Source organism: Nicotiana tabacum, chromosome 11, assembly GCF_000715075.1.
Source record: "Nicotiana tabacum cultivar K326 chromosome 11, ASM71507v2, whole genome shotgun sequence".
NCBI lineage: Eukaryota > Viridiplantae > Streptophyta > Magnoliopsida > Solanales > Solanaceae > Nicotiana > Nicotiana tabacum.
In genome coordinates, this window is record NC_134090.1 from 147,066,311 (window position 1) to 147,083,844 (window position 17,534).

At 39.8% G+C, this 17,534-nt stretch overlaps 1 non-coding gene across 1 annotated transcript; it reads left to right on the forward strand.

Moving 5' to 3' along the window:
* Positions 1–15,143: 15,143 nt before the first annotated feature.
* Positions 15,144–15,250, forward strand: LOC142166617 (small nucleolar RNA R71). The gene has a single exon (XR_012697020.1). It is a non-coding gene; the product is annotated as a small nucleolar RNA R71 (small nucleolar RNA).
* The last annotated feature ends 2,284 nt before the right edge of the window (positions 15,251–17,534 follow it).

The window sequence follows — 17,534 nt, forward strand, 5'->3', positions numbered from 1 at the left end:
AATGGGCTATTAATGAAAAATTATGAAAGCCGACCTACTGGTTCTTGTCCATTCCCTGAAGTGAATGAGACGAACTTCCACCAGGCTAAACGTGGAAAAGGTTGTGGCCCCAGTCGTGGTCATGGTCGTTCGGGAAAGAAACTCTAATCATGGTAATAATAATGCACCAAAGAACACTCTTCACCACCAACAGTGGAAAAGGAAGGAACAAAAGTATGAAGCGGCGCAAGCACCAAATGCAGAAAATGCATGCTATAGATGTGGAGAAAAAGAGCACTGGTCACGTACCTGTCGTACGCCAAAGCACCTGGTTGAGATTTATCAAGCCTCCCTAAAGAAGACAGAGAAAAATGCTGAAGCAAATTTTATTTCTGAAGATAATATATACTTCATGCATTTGGATGTAACTGATTACCTTGCACTCCCAGAAGGAGAAACAAGTCATGTAATCGGTGGTGAATCTGTAGAAATGTAAATATTTTAATTTTTGTTTTTTGTAATAGATAGTATGGTTATGTAATTGTTGTACATAAAGAAAAATTATGATTTGATAATGATGTTTACTATAATATATCTTGTTTATGTCATTTTGAAGAATATAGATAACATTATTAGATCAACTTAAACTCTAGCAGAGTTTGCAAGAAATATACAACCACAAGAAGTGGTTATATTTCGTATATCTCATTGTAATTATATTTTGTTAACTACCATAAGTGGTATATGCCTATGATCACCAGAAGTGATAATTTAGGCTTTCTATGGTTACAATTGAAGATAAGCTACATAAATATTCTCTATATTAAATGCAAGCCTCGACTTGCTCCTGAAGTAGTAAATATTTTAAACGAAGTTGAGGCATCACAATTTGATGTGATTAATGCGCATTCAGATAATTATGTTCGATTTCCTGAAGGATGAGAACTTTTGATAATATTAATCCATTCCCTGAAGTGAATGTGACAATACTAATAAGTCGGGTAAATATGAACGCGCTCTTGATGTGAATACATTACAATTCACCTCCAGAAGAGTTAATATAATTGAGAGAATATATACTCTATATTTCGTATTTTAAATTTGCTCCTGAAGAAGTAACACAATTGAAATTGCCTCCTGAAGCGGAAAAATATTATGAAGAGGAGTTTTCATGTGCTTAAACAATTGTTTTACATTGTTTATTTGATTATGATTTTCTCTCATGACACCAGCAGTGTCTGAGCAATATTTGATAGTACAAAATGTATCAACAACTCCTGAAGAGCTAAATGTTTGCCTAAAGAATACATGACACTAATAGTGTCAGATAAATATTAGATTGTGGATAATAAATGAAGGCTCTCGAAGAGCTTATATACATATATGTCATTCATATTATATGGTTATGGTCAAAACATATATTGTAGTAAACCTGAAGTTTACTAATACAAATGGCTATCATATTGAGACTACAAATAATTGGAAGATTGATAATCTTCATGTTTCCACAATCATAGGGGGTAAAATAATATGTATGTGAGAAGTTACCCCGTCTTATTCTTTAATTTGTACTATATCATGTATCACAGTAAATCAGAAGTTTACTAAAGCAAAAGTTTATGTCATAGTAAACCAGAAGTTTACTAAGAGATAGCACATGACATGATAAACTTGAAGTTTTCATTTGCCATTTTTAAATGAGCTATTTGAGAATTCAGATAAGCATATACTAAAGAACTAGAAGATTCTTCAGGAATTCTCATGTGTTGCTTGTTCTCATAATGAATTGATTATACCAGCTAAAGTTGGGACTAAGACCCCTGATTCTGAAATATATAAAAGGTAAATATGAGCCCGTTCACCTATCATGTGAACCACTTATAGGTGCATATACGAGATGGTTACATGTGTAATTATTGTCAACCTGCAGTTTGGCATTTGGAATTGCTTTTCTCGATTAAGAGCATAATTTTCAGATTATGAAATCAAGACAGTTCATCTTGATAATGCTGGTTTATATCCAAGCTGCTTTAGCATTGAATACCTCCTATTAATGGCTAAACCATTGCTTATGAGAACAAAGCTTCATGTGTTGGTCTAAGATTTTCTAAATTGCATATAGCAACACTTGTATGCATCAGATCAACAATATATGATAAGTCCTCCCTTCACAATTGGTTTAGGATCAGAAACCAAATATTTTTACTATTTTTGTTGCATGGTATATGATTAATTTCTCTACCATAATACACAAAGATATATTTCCCAAGATGATTGGGGATATATGTTAATTTTTCTAACATTTGGGGGATGGAATAAACAGTTGAAAAATATGATAAATGAATCAAATTATCATGATAATCACTTAGAAGATAATTCAAGTCGAATGCCAGAAGCATTTGCTGATCCAAAATTAAATATCATATTTCAGCTGCAAATACTCCTATTAAAATTAAAGTCCCTGAAGGATAGAGTTTACTGTACGCATGAAGCGTGGTAGACCAATCGGTTCCAAAGGTAACAATCCTTGAAAAATAGTAGGAGCTAATGATCAAAATGAGGAGGAAATAAGCTCTAGAAGAGCCCACGACATAACATTTCATGAAACTCCCGAAAAAGTTCAGGTACCTGAAAATAAAGAAAGTGATGAGATCTCCACAAGTTATGTCGCTTCGGAACTGACACGAAATGATCGTTGTCGATATATTTAATACAATATAGTGCACTATATTGTAAACGATTGTGAGGATCGGACTAACAGTCCAGACACTTGAAGATGTCATACCATTTAGATACAAGTCTTAACCTATATGACTTATTTGGCTAAATCTATATGAAGATCCTTGAAGGATTGAAAATGCCCGAAGCATATAATTAAAAGTCTTGGGAAATGTACTCGATCAAATTATAAAGATCTTTGTACGATTTAAAGCAATCTGTGCGCGTGTGGTATAATCGCCTCAGTAAATATTTGCTGAAAGAAAGTTACATAAATTATGTTATTTGTCCATGTATTTTTATAAAGAAAATGTCATCAAAATTTGTTACACTTGCTATTTATGTTGGTGACATAAATCTTATTGGAACTCCGGAAGAGCTCCAAGAGGGTATTAAAAATACTTTTACATGGACAAAGTGTACCCATTAAGTACATCAATGAATATTCAATCACTTGAAGTGAATAAGGATCCGTTCCAACCTCTAGAAGAGGATGAGGAGCTCCTTGGTCCTGAAATACTCTATCTCGGTGTAGATGGTGCACTTATTTATCTTGCTAATGCTAACAAAAGTGGTGCAGATCGTATTGGTAATGCAAATGCAGGTTATTTATCTGATCCCCATAAAGCTCGATCTCAAACCGGCTACGTATTTACATATGGAGGTACTATCATATCATAGCGCTCCACAAAGCAATCTATTGTTGCTACTTCTTCAAATCACGCTGAGATAATAGTTATTCATGAAGCAAGTAGGGAATGCGTATGGTTGAGATCAATAATTCATTTTATTCGAGAAAAATGTGGTTTGAAATGTGAGAAAAAACCCACAATTTTATACGAAGACAATGTTGCATGCATAGCCCAATTGAAGGGAGGATTTATAAAAGGAGATAGAACGAAGCACATTTCACCAAAATTATTCTACACACACGATCTTCAGAAAAGTGGTGACATTGATGTGCAACAAATCCGTTCAAGTGATAATCTAGCAGATTTATTCACTAAATCTTTGCCAACTTCAACTTTTGAAAAGATGGTATACAAGATTGGAATACGAAGACTCAAATATTTGAAACAAGGTTTTCATCAGGGGGAGTAAAATACGCGATGCACTCTTTTTTCCTTACTAAGGTTTTTTCCCATGGGGTTTTCCTTATAAGGTTGTTAATGAGGCACCTAGCAATGCGTATTACTAAATATGTGTACTCTTTTTCCTTCACTATGATTTTTTTCCCACGTGGTTTTTCCTAGTAAGGTTTTAATGAGACACATTATCTTTTAATGAACATCCAAAGGGGAGTGTTATAAATATATTATATTATGGATGTTCATTTAGTACTCCATTGTAAATAATCTTCCTGAAGAAGCTTATCCATATGGGACTCCACCGTAAATATGTTTATCTATTTAGTACTCTATTGGAAATAATCTTCCTGAAGAAGCTTATCACTTCGGTACCCGGTTATGGGTAAATATTTCCCTAGGTAGAAGATTATCCATATCTGGTATAGTAGCAGCTTACACAGCAGCTTGCAGTATCAGCTTACACAGCAGCTTGCGTAGCAGCTTACACAGCAGCTTGTAGTAGCAGCTTACACAGCAGCTTCTAGTAGCAGCTTACACAGCAGCTTGCGTAGCAGCTTACACAGCAGCTTCCTTTCTTCTATAAATAGAAGAGATTTCAGTTCATTATGTACATCAGTTTGAATTCGAATAATATATCAGTTTCTCTCTATACTTGTCTTTACTTTATAGTTTTTATTTCATAACAGTATTTTCCCTCTCCTCGCCATTTTCACAACTACTTAAATAACTTTTTTAATCGAAGCTTCTAGTATATATCAAAATCATAGTCACGTGTATCTGAGCAAACCTAAAGGGTGATACTAATATATCAGATTTATAATCAATTTAGAACTATATGTTAGATATTACAATTTCACAACTTATCATAAAAGAATAAAAACTTGAAGTGGTATAATATAGGAATTTTTACCTCCTATAGCAAAGGTTAACATCTTATTTATTTTAAATAAATACCATTTAAAAAAATTATATTCTATAGATACCTTTTAATGTTTATAGCAAAATATCTACTTTTGGTTACCTCCTACCCCTAAGCCACTAAACACGCTATTCAGTTACACTATTTTCTTTCTTTCTCTACTTTGATACATGTCATTCTCTTCCCCCATTTCCTGAAAACATGATGCTCAATCTCAAAATTCCTCTCACCCACATCACCTACTGATCACGCCCAACTATGCCTTATAAAAAGGACACGCGGACGTTGCAAATATAATCTGAGTATTTAGCCTAAAGTCGAACCCACAAGGAATTAACCTATCAATTACTCTCATTAAACTTACTAAATTCCATGGAATCAACTTCCCAAACGTTGTGAATAACAATTGAAGATGTTTCTACTAACTAAGAATGAATGTAAATAAGCAACTGAAAACTAACTATGATTAAGTTGTAAACAATTAAGAGAAGGTTCTAAGGTTATGATTTTCCCTATTGATGGAATCCCTTCCAGTTATGTTTCACATAGAATTGCCTAACCGTCTCTATCAATCATGAGGATTTTTATTATCGTAAATCTCTTCCGAGTAATCACAATAATTTACTAGACGCACTCTCCTGAGTTACGCTAGTTGGCTTTATTTATTACAGCTCACTTTAGATTACACTCAAGGCTTCGTTATCCCTAATCCCGCCTTTAAACTCTCGGTTATTGATCCCTTATATACTTTGGGAGTGGTGTTGTTCAGCAATTACCTAAATATGCACTCTCTCCCGAGTTATGCACACTAAATAGGCACAGCTAATTGAGGATCATATCAATTAACTACAACAAGAACGTAGTTGAACAAATAGAGGTTAAACCAGACAAACTATATTAACATAACAAGAAGTTCACTCTTCAATAGGTTCCATCAAAACCTTAGACTAAAATATTTAGCTACTCATACTAGTGTTCATCATAACAATATTCAAATTCATCACAAATCGTAAAAACAAAAGGAAGAAAGGAAGAACTCGATGTTGAATTATCCTCCTCGCCTCTTGCCTCTCCTTTTCTTGAACTAAGCTATGAAAACCTTGATAATGATCTCTTGGGCGATCTAGACATTCTATAGGTTAAGTGGATTTGCCCTCGAACTTCCAATTTTACCCCTAAATTTTACTTTTCCGGAACTAGGCTAGCGCGATCGCGCTAGTGATCGCGCATATGCCCTATCATTCTTCCTCAACCATCTGGGCTAGCGTGGTCGCGCTAGTGGATGCGCTAGTCCAGGTCTTCATTTCATCTCTTCTTTTTCTCGTCTTCCCACGTACTCCGCTCCTAGGGGCTTTTCTTGCTTCAATTTAGCTCCAATCACAGCTTTAAGTCCTCATACGTGCTACTCACTCCTGCAACATGTGAAATTCACAATTAGAGCCAATTTATTATCATTTAACTATATTGTCACAGTGAAACATAATCAAGCTGGGGCATAAACAATCGCCATATTACATAAATCTAGCCTATTATCAACACCCTACACTTAAATCATTGCTAGTCCTCGAGCAATCCACCACACTCTATAGAGGTTCCTTCACTAAGCATTATTCCTTAACGCATCACACCAAGAACATATCACATAAATTATGCCTAATAGTGAACAATCTTCGCCTCAAAAATCAACTCTCACGTGCCGTGCATTATTCATACTTACTCAAATTACTTTCCATAGAAGTCAAGACTTGTCTTTCCTTCGTGAATCACATGCCCTCACATCACACAAGAGAGTAGTTCCACATATAATGATATTTAGAACAATTAGGAACTTAGATAGACAAAATTCGCTCACTCTCAAAAAGAACATTCACATGCCACAAAGATGCACCATAGGCTTGCCCGTAGTGTACTACTCTATTAATCGAGCCCACTCAGTCTAAGATCAATATGACTTCACTTAGTTGCAATGTAGGCTAAGGGACAGGTAGGATATATTTGGATATAGTGACTAACCTCCATAAGCACTTTTAATACAATTATATTAACCTTCAAAACCATACTTATGTCAACCAAACACTCCACCACTTTTTATTTACAGCATCCCCATCCATTAGGTGCAATTGTAACAACTACCACTTATCGATTACTACATTTACTCTCTTTTTTCAGTGGTGCTTATTCTTTTACTTATCCAAACACTGCACCTTTTCTCTATTTCAATGGTTCCACTCAAAAACCAAACCACCACCCCACAATTTTGCTTTTGCATAATTTCAATACCATTCAAGTGATTTATGAGAGGTAAAGGGGTTCAAACAGATGTCCATTCAAATAATTGGGTAAGGTTTGCAATGTGGTTGCCAAAGAAACATGCTTATAGGCTCAACGGGGTTGACTACGATGTATTACAGTTAGGTGGGTTTACTTTATATGTCTGTCTTAACAAAGAAATGCCTATATCACTTCTAAGACTGGCTGAAACTACTATTTCGCTTTGCAAACACATGGGGCAAGTTCTAGGCATCAAATGTGAATCATGGAATACAGTAAAACTCACACACACATGGCATATGACTCATTTCAGATTGGCTTATCAAGACACTCTCTTCTGAGTATTCAAGTGAGTGACAAACATATAATTTTAAGGCACTTTAGCAAGAATCAACTACTGAGACTAAGCGTTACACTCTAGTGTCTATTGTGTTCAGGTGTATCAACGCTAAAGGTTTCTCTTTTGATTTTAGCTCGTAGCCCATCAATCCTAACTAAAAACTAAATAAATAAAACAAACTAAACAAAAACTACCTACACCGGGTTCAACCTAAACCCTTGGAAAAGAATTGTGGCCCAAAGAAATACCAAGGGGGAGTTACTACACTACCTAAAAATAAAAATAAAAAAATCTTTTTGGTCTTTTCTCTAGACTTACTTCCCTCAAGAAAATAGTCTAAGGGATCCGTCATCAGGAAGAGTTTCCATATTCCCTTTTTTTTTATCGACTTAGTCCCTCAAGAACCCTGCCGAAAGAGATCTGTCGTCGCGACAAGTCACTTACCTACTTTAAAATTACCTAATGACACCTCAAACAATCAAAGAGAAATAAAGAAACATCAGCCAGTCAAATTGCTACTTATATATATATATACATTGAAGTATCCCCCAACCCACACTTAAAATGCAGACATGTCCTCATGGCATAAAAATTTAAAGAACAGTGAGGTAAAGGAACTTCCCTGAAATATCACTAATGATTGGAGACGGTGTTTGGGTTCACATTACACGCACGACCCAGAGCTCTCAGCCAGCCTAAGAATTTCTTCTCCGACTTCACCTACCGGTCAGCCACCGCGTCTATGCGGGCACCCAAATCAGTGACTGAGGTATGCAACCCAGCCACCTCCTGCTCTAAAGCGGTGAAATGGGACACCCGGGCAGCTCCAGAAGATGTTGTAGTCACAGATGGTGCTGCAGCTGCTGCACTTTGCTCATGGGCATGTAGTTTGGCCCCCACGTCCTCCTGCCCAGCCTCCTCGTCCTCCGAGTCATCAAAGCCACTACTATCCTCCCCAACTGCTACCGCCGGCTCCTTGCCTGTGGTTACCTTGTCGGCCCGGAACTTGCGGTCTTTTGGCACCAGCCCATCCACTGCCAAATTCTCCAGCACCCGAGCTTGCCTGCAAAGGTTAGTGACCAAAGAAGGGAAAACGAATCCATACCTTTTGATTGGACAGCAGATGAACCTCTCCTCATGGATCACTTTGGCCACGTCGAAGTTGTGACCATTGATGAAGCACAAAATCAAGGCCACTCGGGGGCCATTCACTTCCGTAGTGTTCAGGGACGGGATCAGACGATTGTTGATAATATACAACCAGCACTTCCCTTCAAAGGTTAGTGCCGAGGAGTGAAATTTCTCACCATACTTCATCCAGATCACCTCCTTCCCGGGTACACAGATCATTTCAAAGAACCTCTCCCACTGTGTGTGTCCTCCGCCATACCCCTCATAATAGTCATCATAAGGGTCCACAGGAGGGGGCAGCTGGTAGGTCGTCCGTATAGCCTCAACAGAAGCATTCACCGCCTTTCGTCGCACCGTGACTACGCCATTTTCATGCTCCTGCACATTGGCGTAAAACTCTCTAACAACCATTACATTGCCCTTGCCCGACTCGTTAATGAAAGTTTGCAACCCCCGCCTTACCAGCTCAGTGTACATGTGAGGGCAGTGTAGCTGGACTGATCCTATGTCAATACCCCTCTTTGGAATCAGCTTTTTAGAGGCCTTATCCGCAAAGCGGTCCTGAGCCTTGGTAGATACAAATCTGTTACAATCAAAGGGCGCGCAGCGGCTGCCCCGCACGTCCTGGACGAGCCAGCTTGGCTTCTAGAAGAGGCACCTATGGCACAGCATTTCTGAGATGGAGCCATAGTACCTGAAAAATGGGAGCACATTAGCACAGCCCAACACACAATTGTGACGCAATGCGGTTACTCAGACTTCACACGCATAAGTGGTCACAACTACACAATTACGTTTACTGAGGCATTTACACAAACACGTTGTGGGCATTCTACACTCATACCCTATTTCACACATGTTACAACCTCAACCCACCACAATATCTTCCAAAATCGCAAACCAAGTGAAGCAACACACCACCAATCTCACCACCCACAAACACTACAACATATGTTACCAATTCTACTACTCAAGACAAAGAAAAACAACTACATAAATGCAACACTAAACACACAAAATTCTGAAAAAATATATATAAAAAAAGGAAAAATAGAATAAGGGACTCATACCTGTAGTGATAAAGTGTGGAGAGAAGAGAAGAAATGTAGAAGTGAAGGAGGCTTGAGACTTGAGAGAATGAGGATGGGGAATATGTTGGAGAAGAGGAGAGTTCTTTGAAGAAGAAGGGGGGTTAGGGTTAGGGAGGGCTGTTAAAGATGGTTGTACCGATTGGGGGGGAGGGAATTTGTGATTTAAGAGGGGTTTATTAGATGAGGGGTTATTAGAAAAAAAGGGTAGTTTTAGGCTAAATTAAAAATTAACATGAAAAAAAAACAAAAAAAAACAACACTAAACGTACAGATGTGGGTGAGACTAGCACAGTCGTAGCGCGGTGCGAGCGCGACCGCGCTAGCCCAGGCAGAAAACTCATTGATTTGCATGGCCACTAGCGCGATCGCGCTAGTAGCACGGCCAGTAGCACGTTCAATAGCATGGGCGCGCTAATAGTTTTGATCCCAGGCAGAATACTTACCCATATGCGCGGGCGCACTCTTGGGCACAATTTGTTTCACATTTTTCACCTGTTCTTACCACTTTCGATGGCCTTATCACCCACCCATTGTCACCTGCATTGGTTAGCACTTCCTAAAAACTCATAATTAACAACTACTACTATCGTTGGGCTGTCTCCCAACTAGCACCTTAGTTAATGTCGTGGCACGATGATTACAGCAATTCAATGGGTTGCCTCCCATGCAACGCCTGATTTAATGTCGCGGCATGACATAGACAAGCGCATTTAAGGCTCGCTCGACCTCTGAGGTTCCGTCAGGTGGATCTCTGACACTTTCTTTGGTTCTTTCATGCCTATGTATAACTTCAATCTCTACCCATTGACTCTAAATGTGTGAGAGTCTTTCTCTGAGGCAATCTCTACAGCCCCTGAAGGGAATACTTCAACCACTTGAAATGGACCAGACTATCGTGACTTAAGCTTACCAGGGAACAACCGTAATCTTGAGTTATAGAGCAATACCATGTCCCCGGGTTTGAAATGTCGCTCAACAATGTTCTGGTCATGAAACCTCTTCATTCTTTCCTTGTACAACCTTGTGCTCTCAAAAGCAAGATGTTGGAACTCGTCAAGCTCATGCAATTCAGTGATTCTCGTTGTGCCCGCAGCCTCAATGTCTAGGTTCAGCTGTTTTAGTGCCCACCAAGCTTTGTGTTCAAGTTCCACTGGCAAGTGGCAGGCCTTCTCGAACACCAACTTATATGGTGACATACCAATTAGTGTTTTAAAAGCCGTTCTATAAGCCTAGAGTGCATCATCTAGCTTTTTCACCCAATCAGTTCTTGTAGTGTTTATAGTCTTGGTCAATACACTCTTTATTTCTCTATTAGACACTTCCACCTGTCCACTGGTCTATGGGTGATAAAGGGTAGCCACCTTGTGGCGTACATCATACTTTGCTAGCAACTTCTCGAAGGCTCTATTACAGAAGTGGGTACCTCCGTCACTGATAATCGCTCTCGGGGTCCCAAAACGGGTGAATATGTTCTTCTTCAAAAATTCCACCACCACTCTTGCATCATTAGTGGGCAATGTTGCAGCTTCTACCCATTTGGACACGTAATCCACAACAACAAGTATGTACTTATTGCAAAAGGAGCTGACGAAGGGTCCCACGTAGTCAATCTCCCAGACATCAAACACTTCCACTTCTTGAAACGGGTTCATGGGCATCTCATGGCGACGGGAAATGTTCCCAATTTGCTGACATTCATTGCAGCCCTTCACCCATTGGTGCGCATCTTTAAACACTGTTGGACAAAAGAAACCGGCATCTAGCACTTTCGCAGCTGTTCTGACTCCTCCAAAATGCCCTCCATACGCTGATGCATGACATGCCTGCAAAACAGAAGATTGTTCTATCTCGGGGATGCACCTCCGGATCATATTGTCACCACATATTCGAAATAGGTAAGGTTCATCCCAATAATACATGCGGTGGTCATGATAAAACTTTTTCTTTTATACAGATAAAAGGTCATAAGAAACTATACTGATAGCCAGGTAATTTGCAAAGTCTACATACCATGGTACTTCCTCAAAACTAGTAGTGAGCTTCTGCTCGTCTGGAAAGGTTTCCAGAATGTCATCAACCTCAACTGAGTTGTCAGCTCCCTCAAGTCGTGATAGATAGTTAGCGACTTAGTTTTTTGTGCCCTTATGGTCACGAATTTCAAGGTCTAATTCTTGCAGTAGCAGCACCTAACGAATCAGGCGTGACCTAGACTCCTTCTTCTCAATTAAGTACTTGAGAGCTGCATGATCAGTGTATACAATTACCTTAGAACCAATCAGATACGATCTGAATTTGTCGAAAGCAAGCACCACAGACAACATCTCCTTCTCAGTCACAGTGTAGTTCAACTGGGCTCCACTCAACGTTCGACTGGCATAGTAGATTGGATGCATTAGCTTGTCTTTCCGCTGTCCCAGCACTACTCCCACTACATAGCCACTGGAATCACACATGAGTTCGAATGGTTGCTCCCAGTCGGGGGCAACAATGATGGGTGTTGTGACTAGCCTCTTTTTCAACTCCTCGAATGCTACCCTGCAATCATCAGAAAACAAGAAAGGGTGATCTTTTTCAAACAGCTTACAGAGAGGGTTGGCAATTTTTGAGAAGTCTCTTATGAATCTCCGGTAGAAACCAGCATGCCCGAGGAAGCTCCTGATTACCTTGACTGAAGTTGGAGGTGGCAGCTTTGCTATCATGTCAACTTTAGCGCGATCCACCTCAATTTCTTTACTTGACACCCGGTGCCCCAAAAATATGCCCTCTTGTACCATGAAATGGCACTTCTCCTAATTAAGAAATAGGTTAGTCTCAATACACTATTTCATCCCTCGATCTGAAAGTATATAAGTCGCCCTGAGAAATCATCCATGAATACCTCCATTATGTCATCTACCATGTCAGTGAATATGGCCATCATGCACCTTTGGAATGTGGCGGGTGCATTGCATAGGCCAAAGGGCATCCTCCAAAAGTCATAAATGCCATATGGGCAAGTGAAGGAGGTCTTCTCTCTGTCCTCTGGTGCAATGGAGATTTGATTGTGCCCTGAGTACCCATCCAGAAAAAAGAAGTGTGCCCTCCCTGCCAATCTATCTAACATCTGATCAATGAAGGGAAGTGGGAAGTGGTCTTTCCCGGTGGCTAGATTTAACTTTCTGTAGTCCATGCAAATTCTCCAAACCGTGATGGTTCTTATTGAAATCAATTCATTGTTATCGTTTTTTATCACCGTCATGGCACCCTTCTTAAAAACACATTGTACTAGGCTAACCCAGCTACTGTTAGAGATTGGGAAATGATTCCCCCATCTAACCACTTTATCACTTCCTTCTTCACCACTTCCTTCATGTTTGGGTTCATCCTTCTTTGGTGTTCCCTGGAAGGTTTGTATCCCTTTTCCAGCAGAATTTTATGCATACAGTAGGCGGGGTTGATCCCCTTAATGTCTGCCATGGTCCACCCAATGACAGTCTTACACTCCTTGAGTACTTGCAAGAGTTGTTATGCATGCACATCTAACAAACTAGATGAGATAATAATAGGTAATGTGGAGTCAGGTCCAAGGAACTTGTACCTGAGATGGGTGGGTAGCGGCTTCAATTTTGCTTTGGTGGTTCTTCGATGAATGGCTTGGTTGGAGGAGTTTCTCTATTTTCTAAATGCAAGGGCTCAAATTCAGGAGTTCTATCCCAGAACCCTCTGCCCTCTAATGCCAACACCCATTCTGCCAGTTCTTCTCCATTCACCTCATCTAAATTCATCAGACATGCAGCAAGAGGGTCCTCAATAGTCAGCATCTCATCATCAGTTTCTACAATTACATCAACGGCATCAATAAGAGAGCAATTGGCGAATTCACTTGGTCGCCTCATAGATTTTTACACATTGAATGTTATCTCTCCATCGTTCAATCTCATCTTGAGCTCCCCAGTCTCACAATCAATGAGAGCTCTCCTAGTGGCCAAGAATGGCCTTCCCAAAATTATGGGAATTTCTTCATCCACCTTGCAGTCTAAGATCACAAAATCTGTAGGGAACACAAATTTCCCCACCTGAATCAACATATCATCTGGGATACCAGAGGGTCTTTTTACAGTCCTGTCAGCCAGCTACAACAATATAGAGGTGGGTCTAGCTCTTCCAATCCCCAGCCTCTTATAAATCGCCAGGGGAATAAGATTTATGCTGGCCCTTACATCACAAAGTGCCTTAGCAAAAGCAAAATTACCAATAGTGCAGGGAATTGTAAAGCTCCCTGTGTCAGATAGCTTCTCCGCAATTGGTCTAGTCACCACTGCACTGTAGGTCTGAGTAAGAGTCACCGTGGCCAAGTCTTGGAAATTGAATTTTCCAGACATTAAGTCATTCATCATTTTTGCATACCCATGCATCTTTTTCAAAGCATCTATCAATGGAATATTTACCTGGATTTATTTCAGCATCTCCAAGAATTTCTTGTATTGCTCCTCTTTTTGGTACTTAGCCAGCCTCTGAGGGAATGGTGTGGGAGGTCTCTTCTTCCCAATGATTTGGGACTGCTCTTTATCAGTTGCCACCTCAACTACTTGTTCCTGGGCTGTCTCAACTTCTTTCTCAGTCTCAATCTGAATGTTATGTTCTTCCTGGGCAGGCTAGACTGTCACCTCTGTCAGTTTCGTTGACTCATCTAGCTCAATGGGCACGGGTATGAGTGTCTCAGCCTGTCTACTTTCTCGATCCCTCTCTTGATCCATGTTTAAATCTCTACCATTTCGTAGACTCACTGCCATCAGCTACTTCGGGCCTTGATCTTTTGGGTTTATTTGAGTGTCTGCAGGTAATGCCCATGAGGACGATTGTTTAGAGACATCGAAATTTGGCCCATCTGCACTTCAATATTCTTGATAGCTGAATCATGTGCATCTACTCTTTCACTAATTTTTGCATTATACCCAATAACCTGCTGCATCATTGCCTCAAGTCTAGCAAACCCATCAACCTGTCATCCACCATGCTGCTGCTGAGGAGGGTGATACCCCTATTGCTGATTTTGATTGTTATATCCGTGTGGCCTTGGGTAAGGTGCCATATTGTTAGGAGGTCTCATACCTCCCATGCTCCCATTGTTGAATTGTGGCTGGACTGGCCTGTACGGCTGATTTTGCTGGCCCCAATTCTGACCATCCTGTCTCTGTCCTCCATAATTAGACACATAGTTCATGTTTTCAGGGTAGTGATGATGATCATGTTCTGCATTCCACTGGTTACCAATTGGTTGACTAATGCAAAATGTGCACAAGCCCTCATTGGTAGTATCTACGATGTGTACCTGTTGCTTCTGCCCTGACTCCTCCACCTTTTTGGTGAGGATACTCATCTGTGTCAATAAGGTGGCCATATTTTCAGCCATAGAGTTGGATGGATCTAAGGGTATTGAGTGAACCACTGGAGTGATAGGTGCATTCCTGGTTGTCCATCCTGAATTCTGTGCTATCTTGTCAAGCAGACTCTGGCCTTCTCTCCATGTTTTGCTCAAAAATGCTCCACCAACTGAAGCATCAACAATGTTCTTCACACTATCTGGCAATCTCATGTAAAATCGTTGTCCCAACATCAGATCTGGAATACCATGGTGCGGACATATAACCAGCATCTCCTTGAAACGTTCCCATGTTTCATGTAGTGTCTCCATTGGTTTCTGTTTAAAACTCAAAATTTCATCAATTTGTTGAGCAGTCTTGTTGGGTGGGTGGAACTTGTTCACGAATTGCTTGACTAACTCCTCCCAAGTTGTTATGGAATTTATGGGGAGTGAGTTTAGCCAGGTCTGGGCAGCTCCTGTCACTAAGAATGGAAACAATAACAGCTTGATTGCTTCTAGAGTTACGTTGGGCTGCCTTTAGGTTTTACAAATTGACAGGAAATTCTTCAAGTGTTGTTGAGGATATTCGACTTGTGACCCCGAAAATAGTCCCTTGTTTTGCAACAAGTGCAGCATGTTATTCGTGATTTGGAATGATTCAGCTTGTATCTGCGGGACTACAATTGTTGTGGCCAGATTTTCAGCTGTGTGTTGTGCCCAGTCATAGAGAGCAGCCTCTGGCACAAGAGGTGCCACTGGCGCTATTGGTGCAGCTGGGTCTTCTTTGTGATCTCCCATGTCTGTTTCGAATTGTTCAGTTGTTTGTTTTTCCGGTTGGCCCGATTCAAGACCTTGAAAACTCTCTCAGGATCTGATAATGCTTCAAATACTTCACCAGTTCTCGATGAGTTTCTAGGCATGCACCTGTACAACCACGTCAACAAACGTTAAAATTTCAATGTAAAGATTGAGTATAGAGAAAACTGACTACACTAAGAATTTTTGTACTTCTTTCAATTGTAATTGATAACACCGTTAATTTCCCGGCAACAACGCCAAAATTTGATCACGCCCAACTATGCCTTATAAAAAAGACACGCGGACGTTGCAAATATAATCTGAGTATTTAGCCCAGAGTCGAACCCACAAGGAATTAACCTATCAATTACTCTCGTTAGACTTACCAAATTCCACGGAATCAACTTCTCAAACGTTGTGAAATGCAATTGAAGATGTTTCTACTAACTAAGAATGAATGTAAATAAGCAACTGAAAACTAACTATGATTAATTTGTAAACAATTAAGAGAAGGTTCTAAGGTTATGATTTCCCCTATTGATGGAATCTCTTCCAGTTATGTTTCACATAGAATTGCCTAACCGTCTTTATCAATCATGAGCACTTTTATTACAGTAAATCTCTCCCGAGTAATCACAATAATTTACTAGACGCACTCTCCTGAGTTACGCTAGATGGCTTTATTTATTACAGCTCACATTAGATTACACCCAAGGCTTCGTTATCCCTAATCCCGCCTTTAAACCCTCGATTATTGATCCCTTATATACTTTGAAAGTGGTGTTGTTCAACAATTACCAAAATATGCATTCTCTCCCGAGTTATGCACCCTAAATAGGCACAGCTAATTGAGGATCCTATCAATTAACTACAACAAGAACGTAGCAAGAAGTCCACTCTTCAATAGGTTCCATCAAAACCTTAGACTAAAATATTTAGCTACTCATACTATTGTTCATCATAACAATATTCAAATTCATCACAATCGTAAAAACAAAAGGAAGAAAGGAAGAACTCGATGGTGAATTATCCTCCTTGGCTTTTACCTCTCCTTTTCTTGAACTAAGCTATGAAAACCTTGATAATGATCTCTTGGGCGAGCTAGACTTTCTATAGGTTAAATGGATTTTCCCCCAAACTTCCAGTTTTACCCCTAAATTTTACTTTTCCAGAACTGGGTTAGCGCGGTCGCGCTAATGGGCGCGCTAGTGATCGTGCATATGCCCTATCATTCTGCCTCGACAATCTGGGCTAGCGCGGTCACGCTAGTGGCCGTGCTAGTCCAGGTCTTCATTTCATCTCTTCTTTTTCTTATCTTCCCACGTACTCCGCTCCTATGGGGCTTTTCTTGCTTCAATTTAGCTCCAATCACAGCTTTAAGTCCTCATACGTGCTACTCACTCCTGCAACGTGTGAAATTCACAATTAGAGCCAATTTATCATCATTTAACTATATTATCACCGTGAAACATAATCAAGCTGGGGCATAAACAATCGCCATATTACATAAATCTAGCCTATTATCACCTACCATTAGCCACAAACGGTGATTTTGCCTGGTATACCACGAAGACTTCTCTGACTTTTCTCCTCAATTTTGTGCAACCCAGAATTTGGTCAATCCCTCTGTGCTTCACGGGTCTTTCATCTGGAGAGGACTATATGTTGATGAAGGAGTTTTAGGTAGACAACAACAATATAGTTCTCCTACAATACAAATACGTGCGATGGACGTTGTATAAGTTACATACCACTTACAAAAAGACATGTAGTGTTTAGAGTTTTTTTCTCGATGGTGGATTCGCCGGAAATTAGGGTTTGTTCTTGAACAAAGATGACGGAGTTTGGGGCTGAG